At 41.4% G+C, this 22,369-nt stretch overlaps 1 protein-coding gene across 5 annotated transcripts in view; it reads right to left on the bottom strand.

The window, feature by feature from the left end:
* The window catches only part of LIMS1 (LIM zinc finger domain containing 1), a 155,209-nt gene that overhangs the window by 87,187 nt on the left and 45,653 nt on the right, over positions 1-22,369 (bottom strand). The window contains exon 1 of one of the 5 annotated variants that reach the window (XM_034952388.3): positions 11,245-11,352. The exons of 3 other annotated variants lie outside the window; for them this stretch is intronic. The gene's annotated coding sequence lies outside the window, so the exon portion shown is untranslated. Of the gene's footprint in view, positions 1-11,052; positions 11,211-11,244; positions 11,353-22,369 lie in introns of those variants that run through there. One more of the 5 variants, XM_034952389.3, reaches the window with a different exon arrangement.

The following is a 22,369-nucleotide window of genomic DNA, read 5'->3' as shown; positions in this document are numbered from 1 at the left end:
TGAGGATGTAGAGAAAAGGGAACCCTTGTACCCTGCTGGTGGAAATGTAAATGAGTACAATCACTGTGAAGAACAGTATGGAGGCTCTTCAAAAAACTAAGAATAGAGCTACCATAGGATCCAGCACTCCCACTGCTGGGGATATACACTAAAGAAAGGAAATCAGTATATCGAAGAGATATCTGCAGCACTGATCACAATAGCCAAGATTTGGAAGCAACCTAAATGTCCATCAACAGACGAGTGGATAAAGAAAAAATGTGGTACTTATACACAATGGAGTATTATTCAGCCATAAAAAAGAATGAGATCCAGCCATTTGCAACAACATGGATGGAACTGGAGATCATTATGTCAAGTGAAATAAGCCAGGCACAGAAAGATAAACATCATTTGTTCTCACTTATTTTTAGGATCTAAAAATCAAAACAATTTAACTCATGGACACAGAGAGTAGAAAGATGGTTACCAGAGGCTGTGAAGGGTAGTGGTGAGATGGGGAATGGGAAGGGAATGGTTAATGGGTACAAAAACATTAGTTAGAAAGAATGAATAAGACCTAGTATTTGATAGCACAACAGGGTGACTACAGTCAATAATAATTAGATTGGACATTTAAAAATAACTAAAATAATATAATTGGATTGTTTGTAACATAAAGAATAAATGCTTGAGGGGATAAATATCACCCCCCCAATAAAATAATTAAACAGAAACAGGAGGTAGATTTGGCCCACAGACTGAAGTTTAGAGACTCCTCCTTAATAGGAAGAACTAAATACCATATTGGACAAACTTAAACAAAATACCATTACTATAGAGCCTTGAGAAAACAGATTTTTCTTTATAAGATGCTAACTCCTTAAATGAAATAGTGGCCACCACAATTACTGAAGGAATACCTTAAAGACCCACACAACCACAGCTTTTTGAAAGACCAGGGCTACGTTTACAATGACAGGAGAAACAGACACAGCTTCCGTGTTGCCTGAACTGGCATAAACAACAGAAGAAATAAACAGTGTCAGACTGGCACACATCTGCCTGGCCAGGGCCTCATTCCCACACTCCGTCCGTTCTCCCAAAAGGATTACCCCCCGCCACCCCCCAGATGGCTAGTATCCAACCATCAGGGCTTAATCCTAAGCAAAATATCGAACTAGCTGTTTTCTTCTCACTGGCCTGGTATCTGCAAAGCTAACCATCCGGCTGCCCTACCTTCAGCTTTCCTTCCAAATATAGTACTCCTCAGTCTCTCCTTCCTCCTAGCCTATACAAAGTCACAGTTTATGTTAATTTTATTAAAGCTTTGCCAACAACAACAAAAAGTCTCAAATCACATCTAAGACATACCAGGTGACAAAAATTCATTTATAAACAAAAAAGTTTGGATAAAGTAGACATTTTTTTAGTTTACTATGAACTGATGATATACTGGCAAACTTACTAGATGGAGGGCTTTGAGCCAGCTACTTACACATCAGGTCCTAATCTATGAAATAGCCCACGCTGCAGTTGTAGGGATGAGGGGTAAAGTTCATAAGCCACCCAGTGCACAGCCAACCACAGTGGGTGCTCATAATTGGTAGCTATTCCTAGGATGATGAGAAACAAGGATATATTAGAAAACATTCAGAATTCATCTGTAGAACAGGTGGGAGAAGGCTTTAAAAAAATAGCATTTCTGGCCAGGTGTGGTGGCTCACACCTGTAATCCCACCACTTTGGGAGGCCGAGGCAGGCGGATCACCAGGTCAGGAGTTCAAGACCAGCGTTGCCAACATAGTGAAACCCCGTCTCTACTAAAAAATACAAAAAATAGCCGGGTGTGGCAGCGGGCGCCTGTAATCCCAGCTATTCGGGAGGCTGAGGCAGGAGAATCACTTGAACCTAGGAGGCAGAGGTTGCAGTGAGCTGAGACTGCATCATTGCACTCCAGCCTGGGCAACATGCAAGACTCTGTCGCCAAAAAAAAAAAAAAAAAAAAAAGCATTTTTGCTTGTATTATAGATAAGTGAAAAGGAGAAAAAAGAAACATGCACAAAGAAATTCTTTTAGTTATGCAGGTAGAGACAGTCTGTGTGTGTGCCTCTGTCTCTTTCACACAGACATACGCACAAGCAAGCACATACACAGTAACCTACAATGGCAACCTGCCAGAAAGAACTTGATGTTGTATGCTAGAAAACATCACCCTCTAGTGACTGCTAGTGTATTTGTTGCTTATTCAATTTATCAAGAATTCACAACATTTTAACTCTTCTATCCAAAAAAATGCTTTTTAAAAGTCTTCAGAAATGCAATCATCATTACAATCACGTGTTGCTGTGGCTGGACTGGGGGCATGAATTCCTGGAAGTTATACAAAAACTTTCTATGCATGTGCCTTTGTGCATTTTCTTCTATGAATGTCATTAAGTGTTGAGTCTCAAAGTGGTCTGTGAATAAAAAAAAAAGGTCAAATTAAGATGTTTTGACCAAGCACGGTGGCTCACATCTGTAATCTCAGCACTTTTGGAGGCTGAGGCAGGCAGATCACCTGAGGTCAGGAGTTCGAGATCAGCCTGGCCGATAAGGGGAAACTCCACTTCTACTAAAAATACAAAAATCAGCTGGGTGTGGTGGTACGTGCCTGTAATCCCAGCTTCTCGGGAGGCTGAGGCAGGAGAATCGTTTGAACCCAGGAGGCAGAAGTTGCAATGAGCCAAGATCATGCCACTGCACCCCAGCAACAGAGCAAGACTCAAAAAAAAAAAAAAAAAGATGTTTCGTAGGGAAATTAATGAAGCATCCCAAGTACTTCAAGTTCCTATTTCCTCAACATGCCCCCCTCCTTTTTATTTTTATTTTTATTTTTATTTGAGACGGAGTTTTGCTCTTGTCCAGGCTGTGCAATGGCGTGATCTCGGTTCACAGCAACCTCTGCCTCCCAGGTTCAAGCGATTCTCCTGCTTCAGCCTCCTGAGTAGCTGGGATTACAGGCATGCACCACCACGCCTGGCTAATTTTGTATTTTTAGTTGAGATGAGGCTTCTCCATGTTGATCAGGCTGGTCTCAAACTCCTGACCTCAGGTGATCTGCCCATCTTGGCCTCCCAAAGTGCTAGGATTACAGGCATGTGCCATGCCCGGCCAACATGCCCTTTCTTTACATACATCCCTAATGGGGAAAGTAAAATCTGAGACCTAACTGAATTCCATTGATCTGTTCTGTAAATCATTTTACATTTATGTTAATCTTCCAAAAAGTGTGCTCCCATTTTCCCCACCTCTTATTTTTAAAATGTTATCATATATAACACCAGACTCCTGAGCCACCCTCTGGCTTTTCTGCCCCTTTCACAGCTACAGCTCATCTTCCACGGACCCTTTCATTTCCTCCTTTGGAAATTAAAGACAGCACATGCTCATTTATCTCACACTCTTTTGTAAGAATTACAAATTAACTCGTATTAATACTAAGAGTATTAATTATCGCTAATTAGAAATAAGCTGAGAAAGATAAAGTACTATACAAATGTTGGCCGCTGAATGGCTACAGGGACACATGAAGTCAAAACAGTATCAGGTCTTTCTATGTCTGCGGCAGAATGCCAAAGCCCCGACACACACCCTTTTAGCAGCTTTAAGTCACTTCTGCAAGTGAATACTAGGAGATTGTCCCTTACTCCTGATCTCTGCTCTCAGGGGGCCACTTCAGCATAAGCCTTCCACCCTCCACAGATAACCTCAGGTTCTCCTCAAGCCTCTAGATCTTATTTCACATTTTATTATAGGTGCAACTTCTTGTGTACTTAACACTGTTGAACTGTTGAGTTTAAAAATGATTAAGATGGTAGATTTTATGTGTTTTTTACCACAATAAAAAAAAGAGGCTCCAAACGAGCTGCAAAATGAGGGCCCTAAAAGATTATAAAGGACTCTAATTCTAATGTTTTTCATTTTTCAGATGAAGGAACTGAATGAAAGTCCCAGAGCTGAGAGCCAAGAACAGGACCTGGGGGGTACACTGATCCCTAGTACACAGTTGACTACAAAACAACAACAACAACAAAATAAACCAAGTACAATGGGAAAAACTGAAGAAAACAGTTAAGTGGGACAAAGGCAACAACAAAGTAGGCAGAATCACAAGAAGAAAGAAGACCAAGGGAAAATTTCAAGAACATTTTTTAAAGTAAGAAAGCATGGAAGAAATGACTGAATATTATAAACATAGGATGGTCCCTGTTTTGCTGGAATAGCAGTCTGAAACCATCATTTATCTTGGTCTGGGTGGAGCTGAGGTCTGGGAATTCCCATATAAGGTAGTTTGTTCATGCTTACTTCCTCAAGCACACATCACACCTCCTCATCTGAAAAAGGCACTGGAAGAAAAGATTCTTTGGGAATGACATCCACACATACATTAAAGGCTGTGGTTTCCACCCCTAATGGTTAGTAGATTTGCCAAGACACAGCATCCTCGCAACCCCCACCCAAATACGGTTCAGCATCTAGCAGTCAACACCACAGAGCCTTCCTGTGGTCACGACTGGCAGTGGTGATAAAGGTCAGTATGACCTTAGTGCTCTCCATAAATAGCCCTTCAGTCAGTAATGTCCTTGCATGATATGGTCACATTCTTTCCTTTCAAGAGCAGCCCTGCTTTTATGTGTGGTACCTTCCTTCCACAGAGCTTTCCATCTCAGGTGAAGCTGCTTTCTTGCCCCACCATAATTCCTCTCAATGACTTCAAAGCAGGGCCTCTACATTCGATTTTTTTTAGGATGAGTCTGTCTACCTTTTTTTTAGAGCTATGCTGTCTACTTTGGTAGCCAGTAGTCACATGTAGCAACTTGAAATGTGGCTAGTCTGAATTCAGATGGACTTTAAACTACCCACTGAATTCTCCTGGTAACTTTAAAATGCTGATGACATGATATGTATATAGCTTGGACATGAAGAGAGTTTGATATACTGGGTTAAATTAAACATATTATTAAAATTAATCTTCCCTATCTCTTTTTTCCTGTTTTAAATGGCTACTAGAAAATCTTAAAACTACACATGCTGCTTACATTGTATTTCTACAGGATAGCACCATTCTAGATAGTATAATAAGCCCTGCTTATTGAATACGCTCAGTAGAAAGAAACCCTGGAATCCTTTCATTTCAAACGATCTCCTGTCGGCCAGGCAACTTTCTTCATTTGCAGGTGAGATTCTTCATCTGTAATGTAGACAAAATAAACCCCCCTCACAGACTGGTAAGGACTGAGAACACAAAGAAAGCATTTTAAGCATTCAGCAACACTAAATGTGTTCTCAGTAAATGTCACTTCCCTTTCTGTGGGTGCATTCAGTAGCTGGTTTAGTCATCTAGGGGTTAGTCATGGAACGTCTGGATTCCAACCCTCTTTGTTCCTTTTTCTCCACTCTAATCACTTCCACAGAATTCACCATAACTTAGAGGGCAGGGGTCTGTGGTGAACTTTCTAAGCAAAAACTACCCCTTCCCCACAGCTGAATTTTTTACTCCTACCACTTGTCGACCATATCCTTCCCACCTCTTCTCTGCTGGTGCATTCATTAATAAATTATTAAAATTAATCTCAAAATTCTGGCTGCTGCTCATTTTCTCCTTTGGGCTGTTACCAGTAGCTCACTGCTATTGTCTGAATTTAAAGGGAGCTTTGTTACTATTCTAGCTATTTCATGTGTGAACACTTCCTTCCCCTCAAGTGCATGGATATCCTTTACTTACCACTAGGGTCTCACCAGATATGTAATGACTGAAGGATTCTACAATGGTCCTAGAAATAAGTAAAATAAAACTGAATGTTGACTTTTAATTACTGACCAGGCCAATCAGGATTACAGGAATGAAAAGTACCTTTTATGACTAAGAAATCACATCTGACTTGGCAGTCTGGTGTTATTTCTGGCTGGTTTATCTGTGGAAAATTCACTTTATGATCTCTTCCCAGCTGTTGCTAGCAGTGTGCTAGGCTCGCAGCCCTAAGAGTTGAATCATCCCCATGGATGATACTATTTTCTCCTTCCCCACCCAACCTTTCCCAGATACTTGGCATTTTTTAGTATTATACAGGTGCTAATTGTTCTGAAAGTCTGGCTTAAATTAAAGTTTATTGTAAATTGACGTAATATAGCATCTGGATATCATTCTGTGTCTATGTCCCTTTTCACAAAGACAGCAACTCCAGGTCTGGGTAGGCTTGAGAGTGGGGATGGAGAAGTAACTCCGGCAAGACCTTTTCCCCAGCATTCCTTTATAGAAGGCAGGCGGTGAGAAGGAAAGAATTAGTGAGGGAAAGAAAAGGCAATCGAAGGGGAGAAGATTTAAGAAAGAAAAAAGCAAAAGAAAGAGAAGAATGGCTTTTTTCACAGTAGAAGTCACACAGTGGGAGGCTTGGATAAGGTTTAGATATGTTTGGAAGTAGAGAAAAACCATGAGACTATCAGGCACTAAAGTGAATTTAGTTGCTTTCAAACCCTGAACTCTAGTAATTCTGGATCTTAAAGGAGATATGCATAAATGATGCAGAGTAAACTAAAAAACAAAAGTAGAGAATGATTGGAAGTCCCTCAAAAAGTTAAACATAGAATTACCACATGACCCAGCAATTCCAGTTCTGGGTATATATCCAAAAGAATTGAAAACAAGGATGCAAACAGGTATGTGTACACCCATGTTTACAGCAGCATTATTCACAATATCCAAGGTATGGAAACAACCCAAGTGTCCTCCACAACTGAATGTTATATACATTTTACTATTAATACAATAAAAAGGGGAACATTTCTTGTTCACCTAGATCCCATCAAATATCAAGCTAGGATCCTTTTACATACACTACTCACAGATTAAATACTATTGCCATTTACAGATGAGGAATCTGCAACTCAGATATTAAATAATTTGTTCAAAATCACACAAATGGCAGAAGTAAAATTTAAACCCAAGGTCTTTCAACTTACACCACAGCATTTCAAGGATAAATAGGCTCAATGAATAAAGAACAAGTGAGAAAAGTATATGCTCCTTATGGTCTCAAACTGTTAAATAAGTGACAAGAAAGACCATAAACAGCTGAACCCAAAGAACTCGGTAGTCTAATGTCTTCCCAGGCTGCAAACAAACCTTCTTTTAGCATAGCACATTTTAAAGCCCTATAAGGGAATCTCTGCCTGTTCTCCACACACCCCCCTCCCACACACAAAAATTGGTAAAAGTTGTTTTTCAATTTTTTTAGATTCTGTATTATATGTCCCATCTGGGCTGATAAAGTATCCTTTTCTCCCAACAATATTATCATACATTTGTGGCAACATTTGGGGTATAAAATACCTCCCCACCTGCCACTTCACTTATTTTAATCAAGCACTCTACAGGACATCAACATTTCATCCTGTAACTATTCTGACAAACTGCGCCTCATAAGTGACACACCGACTCAGAGCTAAAACACTGCTCCTGTATACCTCTTTCTCCTGGAACTAATGGGTCAATCAACATATGGCTAACTTTTGGGCAAGACCCAATTTAAAATCACTGTAAGTCCCCGCATTAAAAACACAAAACTAGGCTGGGCGTCATGGCTCACGCCTGTAATCCAAGCACTTTGGGAGGCCAAGGCATGTGGATCACCTGAGGTCAGGAGTTCAAGACCAGCCTGGCCAACGTGGTGAAACTTCGTCTCTACCAAAAATACAAAAATTAGCCGGGCATGGTGGTGCGTGCCTGTAATTCCAGCTACTCGGGAGGCTGAGACAGAAGAATCACTTGAACCTGGGAGGCGGAGGTTGCAGTGAGCTGTGATGACGCCACTGCACTCCAGCCTGGATGACAGGGCGAGACTCTGTCTCAAAAAAAAAAAAAAAAAAAAACTAAAAACATTTTTAAAAGTTCCCTTAAAAGGCCAAGCATGGTGGCTCAAGTCTGTAATCTCAGCATGTTGAGAGGCCAAGGCAGGAAGATCTCTTGAGGCCAGGAGTTCAAGACAAGCCTGGGCAACACAGCGAGACTCTGTTTTTATAAAAATTTAAAAAATTAGCCAGGCATGGTGGTGTGTGCCTGTAGTCACAGCTATTTGGGAGGCGGGAGCAGGAGAATTTCTTGAGCCCAGGAGGTCAAGGCTGCAGTGAGCCATGATCGTGCCACTGTACTGTAGCCTGGGTGACAGAGCAAGACCTTGTGAATCAATCAATTTTTTTTTTTTAAAAAGTTTCACTGAAGGCTTCCTCTTTTTTCTGGGAACTTGCAGAACTACTGACATCAAGAAACTATCAATGAGACTTCAGACTCCTTCCCACGCCTCTGACAATGCCCAGGTTCAGGCCCCACCACATCATTTGCTCAGTCCTTTGCTACAGGATGTTCACACATCTGGCATTACCCATGGAAACCATTTCTCAGTCACCTTTGTGTCCCCAGAACCTAACACAGTGCTTAGCATGGGGCAACCACTCAAATGTCAACTGAATGAAAGACCCACTGACACATCCTTTCGTATGGTATTGCTATCTTGCTCTTTAGTCCTTCTAATCCATTCTCTACACTGTAGTATTAGCGAACACTTCACTGCAACATCACAGATGCTTCCCTAATATCCCCAAACTTTACACTGCCCTCAAGACCAATACTCCACATACACCCTCCCTCCCTGCCATTCTTATCCTTCAAACATTCCAGCACAGTAGATAATTTTTGAATTTCTTTCATTCATTCAACATTTATTTACTGAGCACTTACTGCTCTGGGCACTGGGAATACAGAGGTGAACAAGAGGAAACAAAGCCCCTGTTTTAACAAATCTTCCAGGCTAAAGCGGAAAACACAGCACAGAAAGGAATAGGGCAGGGGGTAGATCCAGAAAGCACTTGCAGCCCAGAATAAAAACTGGATGTTATTCTAGGTGAGATGGAAAAGCAATGGAGGACTCTGAAGAGAGAAGTAACACTGACCTGCAAACCTTTGCTCGAGCTGTTGCCAACTGTGCCTAGAACAACACTCTTTTCCATCATTTGTCAAATTCTTCAAAGCCCAACTCAAAAGTCACTACCTCCATGGTGTCATCTCTTAGAATTGAAGGGGGTTCCCCGCTTTTTGGTTAGCCTCAAAAACTTGACACTACCTGTGATGGCCTGATGTTTAGTTATTTTTGTATATTTTTTAAACTACCACCAAGTGTTTGTGTTCATTCAGAATACTTTATTCTATTTTCATTCTATCAGCTATGCAAAGTGCCTTGTTGTTTGCAAACTAAAAAGCATGTACCCTTTTTATCAACTAAAAGACCAAATTAAAATGATTATCCTCTTTTTAATGTTTTCTTTCTTATCCATGAAAAATACTTGTGTTCTCCTGTTCATTATAACTATTCCTTATTTCCTGATTATGTATGTGAATGTACATATATACACACGTGTACATACACACAACATACATCTATATAAGAGACTGCCTTACACATGCAATCGGTATCACTCTTAATGTTCTTGAAGGTTAACTGTAAAATCAATGCTTTTGCAAATACATTTAAATCTCTAGGAAGTCCACTGTATAAGGCAAGTCATGTAGTAAAGCAAAAGATTCTTTTGTGGGTAAATAATCACCCCTGAATAAATGTTTTCCAAATGTAGGTCTGAGGCATTACAGTTCCGTTAAGAGTGGCCTGCTGGGGGAAATTCCACCCAACAGCAACAGAATACATATTCTTCTCAAGTGCACATGGAACATTCTCCAGGACAGGTCAAGAAGGCTGAAATTACATCACGTATCTTTTCTGATCACAATGGTATGAAACTAGAATAGTTTCTACAGTAACAGGAGGACATGGAAAATGAACAAATATGTGGAAATTAAACAATATGCTCCTAAACAACTATCGAGATAAAGAAAAAATTAAAGGGGAAATTAAAGAAGAAAATAAAGGAGATATATAAAAAAATCTTGTGACAAATGAAGATGGAAATACAACATACTGAAACTTATGGGATGCAGCAAAAGTTAGTGCTAACAGGGAAGTTTACAGCAATAGACACCTACTTCAAAAAAGAAAGATCTCAAATAACAGCCTAACATTACACCTCATGGAACTAGAAAAATAACAAACTAGGCCCAATGTTAGCAGGAGGAAGGAAATAACAAAGATCAGAACAGAAGTAAATGAAAAAGAGACTAGAAAAACAACAGAATCAATGAAACTAAGAGTTTGTCAACAGGTACAAAATTAGGAAGAGTAAGTTCTGGTGATCTATTGTACAGCAAGGTGATTATAATTAATAATACTGTATTGTATATCTCAAAATACCTCAAGAGGATTTTAAGTGTTGTTACCACAAAAAAGTGATATTTGAGATGATTGATAGGCTAATTACCCTGATTTGGTCATTGTACAATGTACATATGAACCAAAACATCACATTGTACTCCATAAATAAATGTGCCAATTAAAAATAAAACTTAAAAAAATGACCAGTTTTTTTTTTTTTAAACAGCATTTTACATGTTAATGGATAAGAGTAACTCCTTACTTAGTTATAGCTGCTTTCTTCTTACCATGACAGGACAAAAGTTCACTAAACATATTGCTAAATAGTACATTTCCCCACCAAAGACCCTAGGCAGCAGAAATAATGTTTTAAAAAATTAATGTAATAAAATGCCAAAAGCATTACTAAGGTCTTTTATAGAAGGCTCTGCAGGATATAAACCATATGACACTAAATACTGTTTATCAATTGTTTTTAAATTTTTCTTTGCAAACAAAAGGCACAGTTTCCCTTCCACACCCACCCTACTTTGAAACCAATAAAACAAAGTTTTCACATATTTCAATAATTAAATACACAACTACAAGATATAAGAACCACAATCATAACCTCTGCAGCAGGGAGAAAATTTTAATCAGCATGGCTGAAGGTTACTACAACTCACCCAAGACCCTTTCTGCATAGAGAGTTTCAACAAATATCCTTTAGATTTGCTTCTTAAATAACTGAGAAAGGTAGGTCATAAGGAAAACAAATCCAGAAATACGACAATACCCCGTGTTTGGCTGATTTAGGCAATCATGTCCATTTCTTCTCTCAAACTTCCACTCCTTTGCCTTAGTCACTTTACACACACAGGCCCAGTTCTGCAAACCTACGCACTCTACCTGAGCCACCTCCAGCTCCCCTTCTCTTAATTCAAGAGTAAAGAACCTCCCTCCTGGCTCCTACTCTTATTTAACTTACTTATCAGGGCTTGGGAGGCCAGTTTCACATCACTGCGAATTATCTTTGAAAGCCTCTATTTCCTAAACTGTACAGAACTTCCTCATCTTAGCTTTGTCTCTGTTGTCTTGAACTATATTTGAGCCAATGAAACCAAGTTCAGGGTTTTTTTTTTTTCTGTATTTAGTCAAATCATGTGACATGGTGTGTTACACGATAACCCCACTGTTCTGAAGCAATAGGACAACACCCCTAAATGTCATAACTCATATCCTGCTAAGTTGTTTTATATACTTTATGAAGTTAAGAAATTCACCCAAAAACTTACTGAAAGCACATATAACATGCAGACAAATATTTAGAAAAATGAATAACTGATCATCATAGAAAGAGGTAACTTTAAAAAAATGATAGCCTCTGGCCCTCTGGATCTCTATAATAACTACATGTTTGAATTAACGGAGCTTCTTTATGTGCCCTCTGAATGCTACTCTGGGGTCAAGCAGCTACTCTACACTACATCTTCCGGTGGCAAGGTGCAGGCCAGCTTAGAGACGGGCACGCCAGGCTCTGGCTGCCCCAGCAGCGGAAATTATTCTTTCTGTCCCAGATATCCCTGACAAACACAGTGCAGAAGAAGCAAGGCCAGTGGTGCTAAGGCCTCACATATCCGACTGAGTCACCTCCTGGGACTCCTCAGTGCCAAGTTTCCACTGAAGAATAAAGGGATCTAATTTAGTTGAAGCTAAGAAAGAACTTGAGAGCAATTAATTCAGCCTTCCCCTTCCATGAATGAAGGTGTCCTTGCCTGAATTCACTGAAAATACAGTAAGAAAGCTCCTTTACCCAATTTCTTTATTATAGAGGAATCATTTTTAGGATAACTGCATTTCTAGGATGGTAACATAACTAGGGCCTGAGGTTAATCTTTAAAAACAAGAAAATGGCCAGGTGCAGTGGCTTACACTTGCCTGTAATCTCAGTGCTTTGGGAGGCCGACATAGGAGATCACTTGAGCCCAGGAGTTCAGGCCCAGACTAGGCAACATAGGGAGACCATGTCTCTGAAAAAACAAAAACAAAAACATACCACCACAACAAACCAAACACACACACACACACACACACACACACACACAAAACCCCAAGAAAACAACTCATCACTTTTGCTTGTTATCCAACACTGAGACTGGGTACTAGCCACTCTTAGAGCTGGTGACAAGCTATAACCTGAGGGCACCCTGGCAGGTGACTATTTACAGGGAAGGGTTTAGTGCTTGAAAGAGTGGAAGAGCACATCCAAGACAAGCTAAAGGCAGAGGGAGTTCTAAAGCTCAGGGTTCTGCCCAGCACTCCTGGGGGAACCTCACAGGCTTCACCTTCACGTACTCTGAAATCCAACGGTCCCAGCTAGTTTGGGAGCTCTCACACAATACTGAATGTAATAAAATTCCAGCCAGAATGTTTTTCTGGCTTTGATTTATTTACTTTATTTCGGGAGGTGGGAGTGGAAGGCAGATGGAAGCTGGAAGTGAAAAGGCTGCTTTGGAGTGGGAAGCAGTTCCCTCCCCCATTCCCAGCAGGGACAGTCCTATGTCATGGACATAAACCCCGGGAAGCAGCTGCGATCTCTCTTGGGAGAGGGAAAAGAGAATGGAAGTCTTCTGAGCTACAGCCCCAAAATACAAAATTCCCTCTAGGAAGGCAGCTCGTGATGCTGCAGTTAAAATCTAAAGGAAGGAAACTGGATGTTTTTCTGAGTCCCAGCAGAACATCCTGGGCAGACTGGCATTGTTGTTAACTTCTCTACTCATGGATGGGTCCCATCAACCCTCCTCTTGAAGCCATGCACCACTCGCATAAGGACTTACCATGCTTGAAGGTCTTCTCGTAATCGACCTCATCCCTTTCTTCTCTCAGCAGATATTACTTTATTACTTATTCATGAAGAAAACAGTTTATCTGGAAGGTTCTCTTTCAACTACCTCCCACCCATATGCTTACTCTTCAGGCCTTCAGTCCCATAAAGGTCTGTTTGATGTCAGTCCATAAACTCACATCCAGACAGCCACTTTCCTTCTTTATGGGCTCTTTCCCCCGAAGAGTTTGTAAATAGGCTCCAGTTTCTGCTACGTTAAAATGAGTCTATCTTGAGTCACTCTCCAGCTACCATCACAGCTCTCTCTTTTCAGACACCATTTTCTTTTTTTGTTTGTTTGTTTTTTTGTTTGTTTTTGTGTTTTGAGACGGAGTCTCGCTCTGTCGTCCAGGCTGGAGTGCAGTGGCGCAATCTCAGCTCACTGCAAGCTCCGCCTCCTGGGTTCACGCCATTCTCCTGCCTCAGCCCCCGGAGTAGCTGGGACTACAGGCGCCCTCCACAACACCCGGCTAATTTTTTGTATTTTTAGTAAGATGGGGTTTCACCGTGTTAGCCAGGATGGTCTCGATCTCCTGACCTCATGATTCGCCCGCCTCGGCCTCCCAAAGTGCTGGGATTACAGGCATGAGCCACCACGCCCGGCCTCAGACACCATTTTCTAAAAGTTATCTCAACTCCTATTTACTCATCAACCTACTGCAATCTGGAAACACCTCTTACAGTCACAGCTCTTAAAAGCCAAATCCAGAAGGCATTTTTCAGTCCTTATCTTACATTTGACATTTTTAAATGATGCTTTCCTGGGAATTTTCTATTCCCTTGGCTTCCAGACCACCGCACTTTTATCCCTCTTGTCATCCCATCACCATCTCTTTTGCAAGAGCCTCTGCCTGGCTGTAGGTATGGCTACTCCCCAGCCTGACCTTGGCTTTCTGCTCCTCTCATTGCGCACATTCTCCCTGATGACTTCAACAAATCTCATGGCTCAACTACTTCCTCCCTGTTAGTGGCACTGGCTGGACCTTCTTAAACTTCGCAATCATACATCGAATTGTCTGCCGATGTCTCCATACAGATATCGTCACAGGCAACTCAAACTCATGATGCCTAAAATAAACTCCCCTCCCCACCATGCGTAAATCCAATTCTTCATCTTAATGTGCCCTCTCTCAGGCATGGCGACGTTATCCAAGCAGGCATGCCGCAGCCTCCTAGATGGAGTCCCTGTCTCCAGCCTGGTCCCCTTCAATCAAATCCAACAGACACAGCCAGCAAGCGGTCTAAGGAACCTGCTATCATTACCCTGCTTAAATTCTCTACTGCACTGAGGACAGTCAGCATCCCCTAAGGTAACACACAAAACCCTGTATCGCCTGGCCCCGCCTTTTTTTTTTTTTTTTTTTTTTTTTGAGACGGAGTCATGCTCTGTTGCCCAGGCTGGAGGGCAATGGAGTGATCTCAGCTCATTGCAGCCTCCACTTCCTACGTTCAAGTCATTTTCCTGCCTCAGCCTCCCAAGTAGCTGGGTCAACAGGCACGTGCCACCATGCTCGGCTAATTTTTGTATTTTTGGTAGAGACAGGGTTTCACCATGTTGCCAGGCTGGTGTCGAACTCCTGACCTCAAATGATCTGCCCATCTTGGCCTCCCGAAGTGCTGGGATTACAAGCGTGAGCTACTGCTCCAGGCCCTACCTGGCTCCATCTATGTCCCCAAACCCTCATCCCTGGACACTTCCTGCCGCTCACTTTACATAGCCTAAGAGGGACATACACATACCACACAGGCCCTCATCTCCATGCTGCTGCTCACGCTGACCTCGGCTGGGAAGGGCTTCCCTTCGCTAATGCTCACGTCCTCAAACAACTCAGAAAACCTGTCCATACCTTCCTAGTCGACTCTCCTGCCTGGATCCCGCACTCCTCCTCAGGGATCCCATTATACATTCTCATTTACTCTGAGAGGATCATTTTATGAGCTCCTGTTTCTAACCTCGTGGAGGGCAGGGACTAGATTCCTACTCATCTTTATGCTCCTTGGGCCTCTGCCTAGCAGACACACTAGATACTTAATAAAGTTTAGCTAAACTGAGGCCTATAGGAGGGGCACTGTTATTCCTTACCTCTAATAAGGAACAGGAAGCTCACAATGAGGTTACGTGGCTTTAAAAGTCACCCAAGGAAAAGTCTAGGGGGAAACCTAGAATGCAAAAGCACACCAGCTAAAATAAGTCTTCTTGACAGCAGAAGGCCTCTCAGAGCTAAGCATGGTGGGAACAGGGAACATGTCTATGTTTTTCCTCTGTTACCCTAAGCCTGACAAAGTGTTACACAGTGCACAGCAAGTGCTTAGCAAACACGGGCTGGCTCACTATGATTGTGGAGAGATCACTTTCATTTATAGACTATGTAAGAGTGGGTTTGCTTCTCTCCAGCAGATGGAGCTACAACCCTGGGTTATCTCCAGCTATGGTCTGGGAACCCTGAGAGAAGAACCAGCCTTTTCCATCCATCCCTTGCCATCTTCTTTTTGTCCTTTATCAGTCTCACACAGAAACAGCAACAACAGCCAGGTGCAGTGGTTCACGCCTGTAATCTCAGCACTTTGGGAAGCCGAGGCGGTCAGATCACTTGAGGTCAGGAGTTCAAAATCAGCCTGGCCAACATGGTGAAACCTCATCTCTACTAAAAAATACAAGTTAGCCAGGCGTGGTGGTGGGCGCCTGTGGTCCCAGTTACCCGGGAGGCTGAGGCAGGACAATCGCTTGAACCCAGGAGGCAGAGGTTGCAGTGAGCCGAGATCACACCACCGCACTCCAGCCTGAGCGAGAGTAAGACTCCATCTCAAAAAAAAAAAAAAAAAAAAAAAAAAAAAGAAACAGCAACAACAAAATAACAGGATAAATGCTTTCCACAGACTATTCTGAATGGACATAGATCTTTTTTTAAAAAATTTGTTCAATGCCCAATACACTTGCGTATCTTTTCCTCCTGGGACTTTAAAAAAATCTGGGATAATTTCACCTAACTTGATTTACCCAATCTATCAAGTGCTAATCAGTGTCTCCACCTTTATATACTCTTCATAGGTCCTTGTTATGAAAGTCATTTATAACCCCAAATGTTCATCATACTCATCTCTATGTATATGCCCTATGTCACTCGGGAAAACATTAGTTTACTAACCATCTCTCATTTAAAAACAAAACCCTTTGGGCCAGGCGTGGTGGCTTACGCCTGTGGTCCCAGCACTTTGGGAGGCCTAGGCAGGCAGATCATCTGAGGTCAGGAGTTCGAGACCAGCCTGCCCAACATGGTGAGACCCCTCTCTACTAAAAAAAAAAAAATACAAACATTAGCCAGGCGTGGTGGTGCGCGCCTGTAATCCCAGCTACTCATGAGGCTGAGGCATTGCTTGAACTCGGGAGGCAGAGGTTGGAGTGAGCTGAGATCACGCCACTGCACTCCAGCCTGGGCAATAAGAATGAAACTTCATCTCAAAAACAAAACAAAACAAAAAAAACAACAAAAAACACCCCTTTTTAATATATTCTAACCATTGTCTTAAAGGATTTGAGTTTCTAAATAGAATATAAAAGAACAATTAAGGGCAAAATGTTCATAGGTGGTAATGTTAGTACCACCTATGAAAATAAAGCATAAAGTCCAAGCAAATTTCATCCTTCACTCAATTTATAATTTCATGGCATTCCCAGAAAACTTAGTGCTTATTGAAACTGTTGAAAAGTACTTCATGATGGTATCTTTTTTATTTTTATTTTGAGACAACATCTTGTTCTGTTGCCCAGGCTTGAGTGCCCAGGCAGTGGTATGATCTTGGCTCACTGCAACCTCTGCCTCCTGGATTCAAACAATCCTTCCACCTTAGCCTCCCAAGTAGCTGGGACTGCAGGCACATGCCACCACACCTAGCAAATTTTCATATTTTTAGTAGAAATGGGGTTTCATCATGTGGCCAGGCTGGTCTCGAACTCCTGGACTCAAGTGATCCACCGACCTTGGCCTCCCAAAGTGCTGGGATTACATGTGTGAGCCACTGCGCCCAGCCGATGATATCTGAAACAGATATCAACCTAAACCTGATGATGTCAACCTAAACACAGTTAGGTTCTATGTTCATCATTATACAAAGGTGTTTTTCTTTCTTACGTTTTTAACCAGCATCAAAGTCCTGTGGATGCATACTTCATGACATTCAGCATCTCTGGCCTCAGTCCATTTAGTGCCTATGGTACCCCTTTCCTGAAACCATCGAGATAAACTAAAAATGCTCCACAAGTTCCCACTTGCTCCTTAGGGAACAGTTTCAGATCCGCTGAGGACGACAGACCCAGAGGATTTCTGAGGCCATTAAGCATTAATGCTAAAAGTACTCACTAAAGTACCTAAGGGAACCACTTGTCAGGGTTTGACTTAACTCATTAATATTACACAACATTGAATACTATTAAAATTAAAGCACTGTAACTAAATTCATTTATAAACTTTACATTTTAATCAAAGAAGTCCCCAATTTGAAATATTTTCAAACTCTGACTATATCAAGAAAACAGTGTCATCATATAGCAAGTTTTTTTTGTTTGTTTTGTTTTTTTTTTTTGAGATGGAGTTTCACTCTTGTTGCCCAGGCTGGAGTCCAATGGCACAATCTTGGCTCACTGCAACCTCTGCCTCCTGGGTTCAAGCAATTCTCTTGCCTCAGCCTCCCTAGTAGCTGGGATTACAGGCATGCGCCACCACTCTCAAGTAATTTTGTATTTTTAGTAGAGATGGGGTTTCACCACGTTGGTCAGGCTGGTCTTGAACTCCTGACCTCAGGTGATCTGCCTGCCTCGGCCTCCCAAAGTGCTAGGATTACAGGCATGAGCCACCGTGCCCAGCCTATAGCAAGCCTCTTCTAAACATAATAACATCTAAGAAAGAGCCCTAAATAGCAGCACTTAGTCCTAAAAGCCCCTAAGCTCTGGGGGCCTTTCTGAGTTTGGGAAAGTTACTATAAAAGAAAAATCTGAGGAACAATACAATTTTAAAGAGTTTATTTGAGTAAGAAGCAATTCGTGAATTGGGGAACACCAGACGAAAAAAGTTTTAGTGTCCCAATGACAAAAAGTCAGAGACAAGTATTTACTGGGAAACGCAGAAGCAAAATAAAGAAATTATTTGATTGATTTGAAATTACACAATTGCCTTTTTTTAGGTACCTTGTTGGAAAGCCCCTAGTCACTTAGTCATATGTTAGTTGGCAGCTTACTACTGGCTGGGGTTAAGTTTTACTTCTAACATAAACATTTATCAAAATGACTCTACTTGTTCTGCTTATGTCTGCAATTTAAGCAAGGCTGAGGTAACATATAAGGCCTAACTGGTTTTGTGTGCTCAGAGATTTCACAGGCCTGGTCTTCATTTTAACTTCCTTTAACAATACTCATTCCAAAACCCACTCAGACCCAAACCTGCCTAAGGTAGGGGAGCAGAAGGAAGCACGTTACAAATTCCATGGCAATACGGTGAGAAGATTTCAGCAGCCCAGGGACACAAAAAGAGAGTAACAACCTTGGCAGAGGCCACGATGCGGGAGTGAGAGGGCCCTGATGGCAGAGCTGGAACCCCACAAGTAATTTAATGGGGAAGTGTTGTTCATACCCAAGTGTTCTTAAATTAAATGTGGTCTGCTTAGATACTCCAACTTATTACTTCATAACTGAATGAAAGCCCCATCCCCCTCCTGAAACTCTCTCTCCTCCATGCAAGGGACCACTATGCACACAATGGTTCTAGTCCAAGCGAGAAACCTGAGAGTCATCTTCAACAACTTAATCATCCTCACACACCTCCCAATGTCCAGCTGCAAAGTCCTTTCTTCTCTGCCTCTTAACTGTTTCTGAATCTATTTACTACTTTATATCTGTACAGGCTGCATCTACTTCTGGCACCATCACCTCCTATGTGGATTAATGCAACAGCCTTCTAACTGGCCTCTGAACATCCCTCTTTCCTAATCACTGTTCCCAAACCACCTCTTCTCTGAGCTACCGTAACACTGCCTTCTGGGTGGTCATGTCATCCACATGGGTACCCATGTCGTCCACTCTCTGTTTCAGGTAACAGATCTAGTTGTCCTAACCACCTAACAGTCACCTACCTTGATTGACTAGGCATGGTGCTTCTTCCTATCCTCTGGCCACAATGACTGGTCCTGGTCCATTTGGACAATGGACTTGAACTAAGTTAATCAGATACTATTTCTCAAAGACTAGAAATCTGAGTAGAGACTAACACCCTGCAGTCAGAGGAAGTCAACTCAGAGCACTGCTCTATAGAGACATCCCACAAGTTCTGCAGAGACACCGGGAAAGCCCTAGTTGTTTGCCCTTCTCAGAGACCTGTAAGTTCAGCCCATTCTTCAATTCTGGGAGCAACCCCAGTATTTTTCCAGTAAATTTCTTTGAAGCTTCTGTTTGCCTGAGTCTATTCCTGTTGTTGATAATCAAGGAAACTACAGTGCCAGTAAAAACGGACCTGGCTGTCCTTGCTCCCACCCGGCATCCCCCAGCTCCAGCCCTCACTGCACAGGCTGCAGCCCTGCGGATCTGCCTGTCACATCTCAACAGCCCTCCTGGCCTGGTGCCTCTTGCCTTCCTCCCTGAACTCTTCTTGGGATGATTCCCATTCAGACTCGGACTCGGTCAAGAGGTTGCTTCCTCTGGGAAGTTCTCCGGAAGGCCCTCTTGCTCCACAGGAATTTGCCTGTGTCCTTTAAGTCTGACCTCAAGTTACAAGTGATGATTCCTGTTCACAGCTGTGCCCCATGCCAGTCATGCCTGGCAGAGGGCAGGCTCGCTGTGAATACTGTCAAACAAATGAGCAAATGAGGAAATCAGAAACACTTCAAATGAGTATTCAGGGAAGTGTAACACAAGTTTAAAAATAAATGTATTTCTCTGGAATCAAGAGACTCTAGACATCCAATATTAAATTCATTGTATTTTAATATTAATTCATAGTCCAAATCATTTGACCATGCTTTTGCTTTGCGAAAATTCCTAAGTTGCGCACTTAAGATTTTTGCACTCTTGTGTATTACATATTAATAAAATTTTAAAAAACATATTTAACATCACTGAAAACCATAGATACAGACTAGTAATAAGTTCATATGCTTGGAAACATTATATAGTGGTAGAAGGTACACTGAGTACAAGTAAAATTATAGTCTTAATCATGCCACTTACTATAAGAGCTGTGACATCTTGGTTCGATAAAAATTCTTTATATTCAGCTTTAATATCCATAAAATAACATAATTACCATTTTGTCCAAATCTCAGGGCTACAGAATAGATTTTTTTAAATTATAAAGGTGAAAATTCAAATATAAGTTGTTTTTGTTACAAAATTCAGAATCATCTCAAAATGAATGTTAGTAAAACCAGTCAAAAAAAATTGGACTTTGGAAAACACAACACTTTGGCATGAAACTGCCTACAAAATCCCATGAATGCATACCAAAAAGTGATATAGGATAATGAATCCAGGATGCTAACCTGAAATTTAAGACTAAATTTATTCTTGAGGAACAAAAAAATGATATTCCTACATCATCATTTTTCTTTGTAAACTAGATTTAAAAATTATTTACATTTCATGACCAGGAGCAATGGCTCATGCCTGTAATCCCAGCACTTTGGGAGGCTGAGGCAGACAGATCACGAGGTCAGGAGATTGAGACCATCCTGGCTAACACAGTGAAACCCCATCTCTACTAAAAATACAAAAAAATTAGCCAGGTGTGGTGGTGGGCACCTGTAGTCCCAGCTACTTGGGAGGCTGAGGCGTGAACCTGGGAGGTGGAGCTTGCAGTGAGCTGAGATTGCGCCACTGCATTCTAGCCTGGGCCACAGTGGGAGACTCCGTCTCCAGAAAAAAAAAAAAAAAAATTATTTACATTCCATGAACTAAGACAAACATTTCTTAAGCTTATGATAACGGAAATGCTTTTAAGAGTTCAGCTAAGGCATTAACCTTCTGGCTGCAGTAATCTCAGAGAAGGGGGTGGAGGAAAGTGCAGATATTCCTTATTTCATATGGTGGAGATATTATAACATTTAAAACTATTTCAAAATAAGTGCTTGCATTTAAAGAGAGTATAACAAAATATGAAAGGATGTACAGATTAAAAATATATGAAACACATCTTTACATATACACATGCTAATAAGCTCTTAAAAATAATCGAATGATAAAATGAACCATAATTAGAAATGGTGACTAACAGGCAATTTTATTGTATACCTCTCTATAGTATCAAAACATACAGGCTGGGCGCGGTGGCTCATGCCTGTAATCCCAGCACTTTGGGAGGCCAAGGCGAGTGGATCACGAGGTCAGGAGTTCGAGACCAGCCTGGCCAAGATGGTGAAACCCCATCTCTACTAAAAAATACAAAAATTAGCCAGGCGCGGTGGCGGACATCTATAATCCCAGCTACTCGGGAGGCTGAGGCAGGAGAATCACTTGAACCTGGGAGGTGAAGGTTGCAGTGAGCCGAGACTGTGCCACTGCACTCTAGATCGGGCGACAGAACAAGACAAGACTCCGTCTCAAAAAACAAAACAAAACAAAACAAAACAAAACAAAACATACAATCTCAGAATAGCATTTAACAGTCACACGGTAAGAGGAGAGAACAGATGGGCAAGACTTTATTTCTCAGAAAAAATAGATTTTCATTTTTTAACTGCTGAGCCAAAATACTTTATTAAGTTCCCAGAAATGCTAAACAGCTTTGTAAGAACATCTGAAGCACCTTTTTTCTCTCTCTCTTAAAAAATAAAGTACTACAATATAGATTCATGTTTGTTAAGAATGTAAAATACATTTTAAGAATGTAAAAACATTTAGTTATTGTAAAAATTAACTTTTGAGCAAATGCAAGTGTTAACCAACCCTTACCCACTTTGTACCATTAAAATAGGGGTAAGTAGAAAACAAATACATACACATTGAAAACTTCCATTTTCATTTCAGTGAATATTTACCCAATGACTACCATATCACTAACTGCTATAGGTACGGGGCACATAAGGATAAATAAGGCAGAGCCCAGAGTAACTTCCTAGACTGCGATGTACACACAAAACATATTGCAATATTCTGTCATGACACAGCAGAGGCAGCATCTGCAAAGCGCTGCGAAATGCAGCAGCAGCAAGAAAGGCCTAGGCCTTACCGGGTTCATCACGGAAGTGA

Source organism: Pan paniscus, chromosome 12, assembly GCF_029289425.2.
Source record: "Pan paniscus chromosome 12, NHGRI_mPanPan1-v2.0_pri, whole genome shotgun sequence".
Taxonomy (NCBI): Eukaryota; Metazoa; Chordata; class Mammalia; order Primates; family Hominidae; genus Pan; species Pan paniscus.
This window is presented reverse-complemented; position numbering and strand designations above follow the sequence as displayed.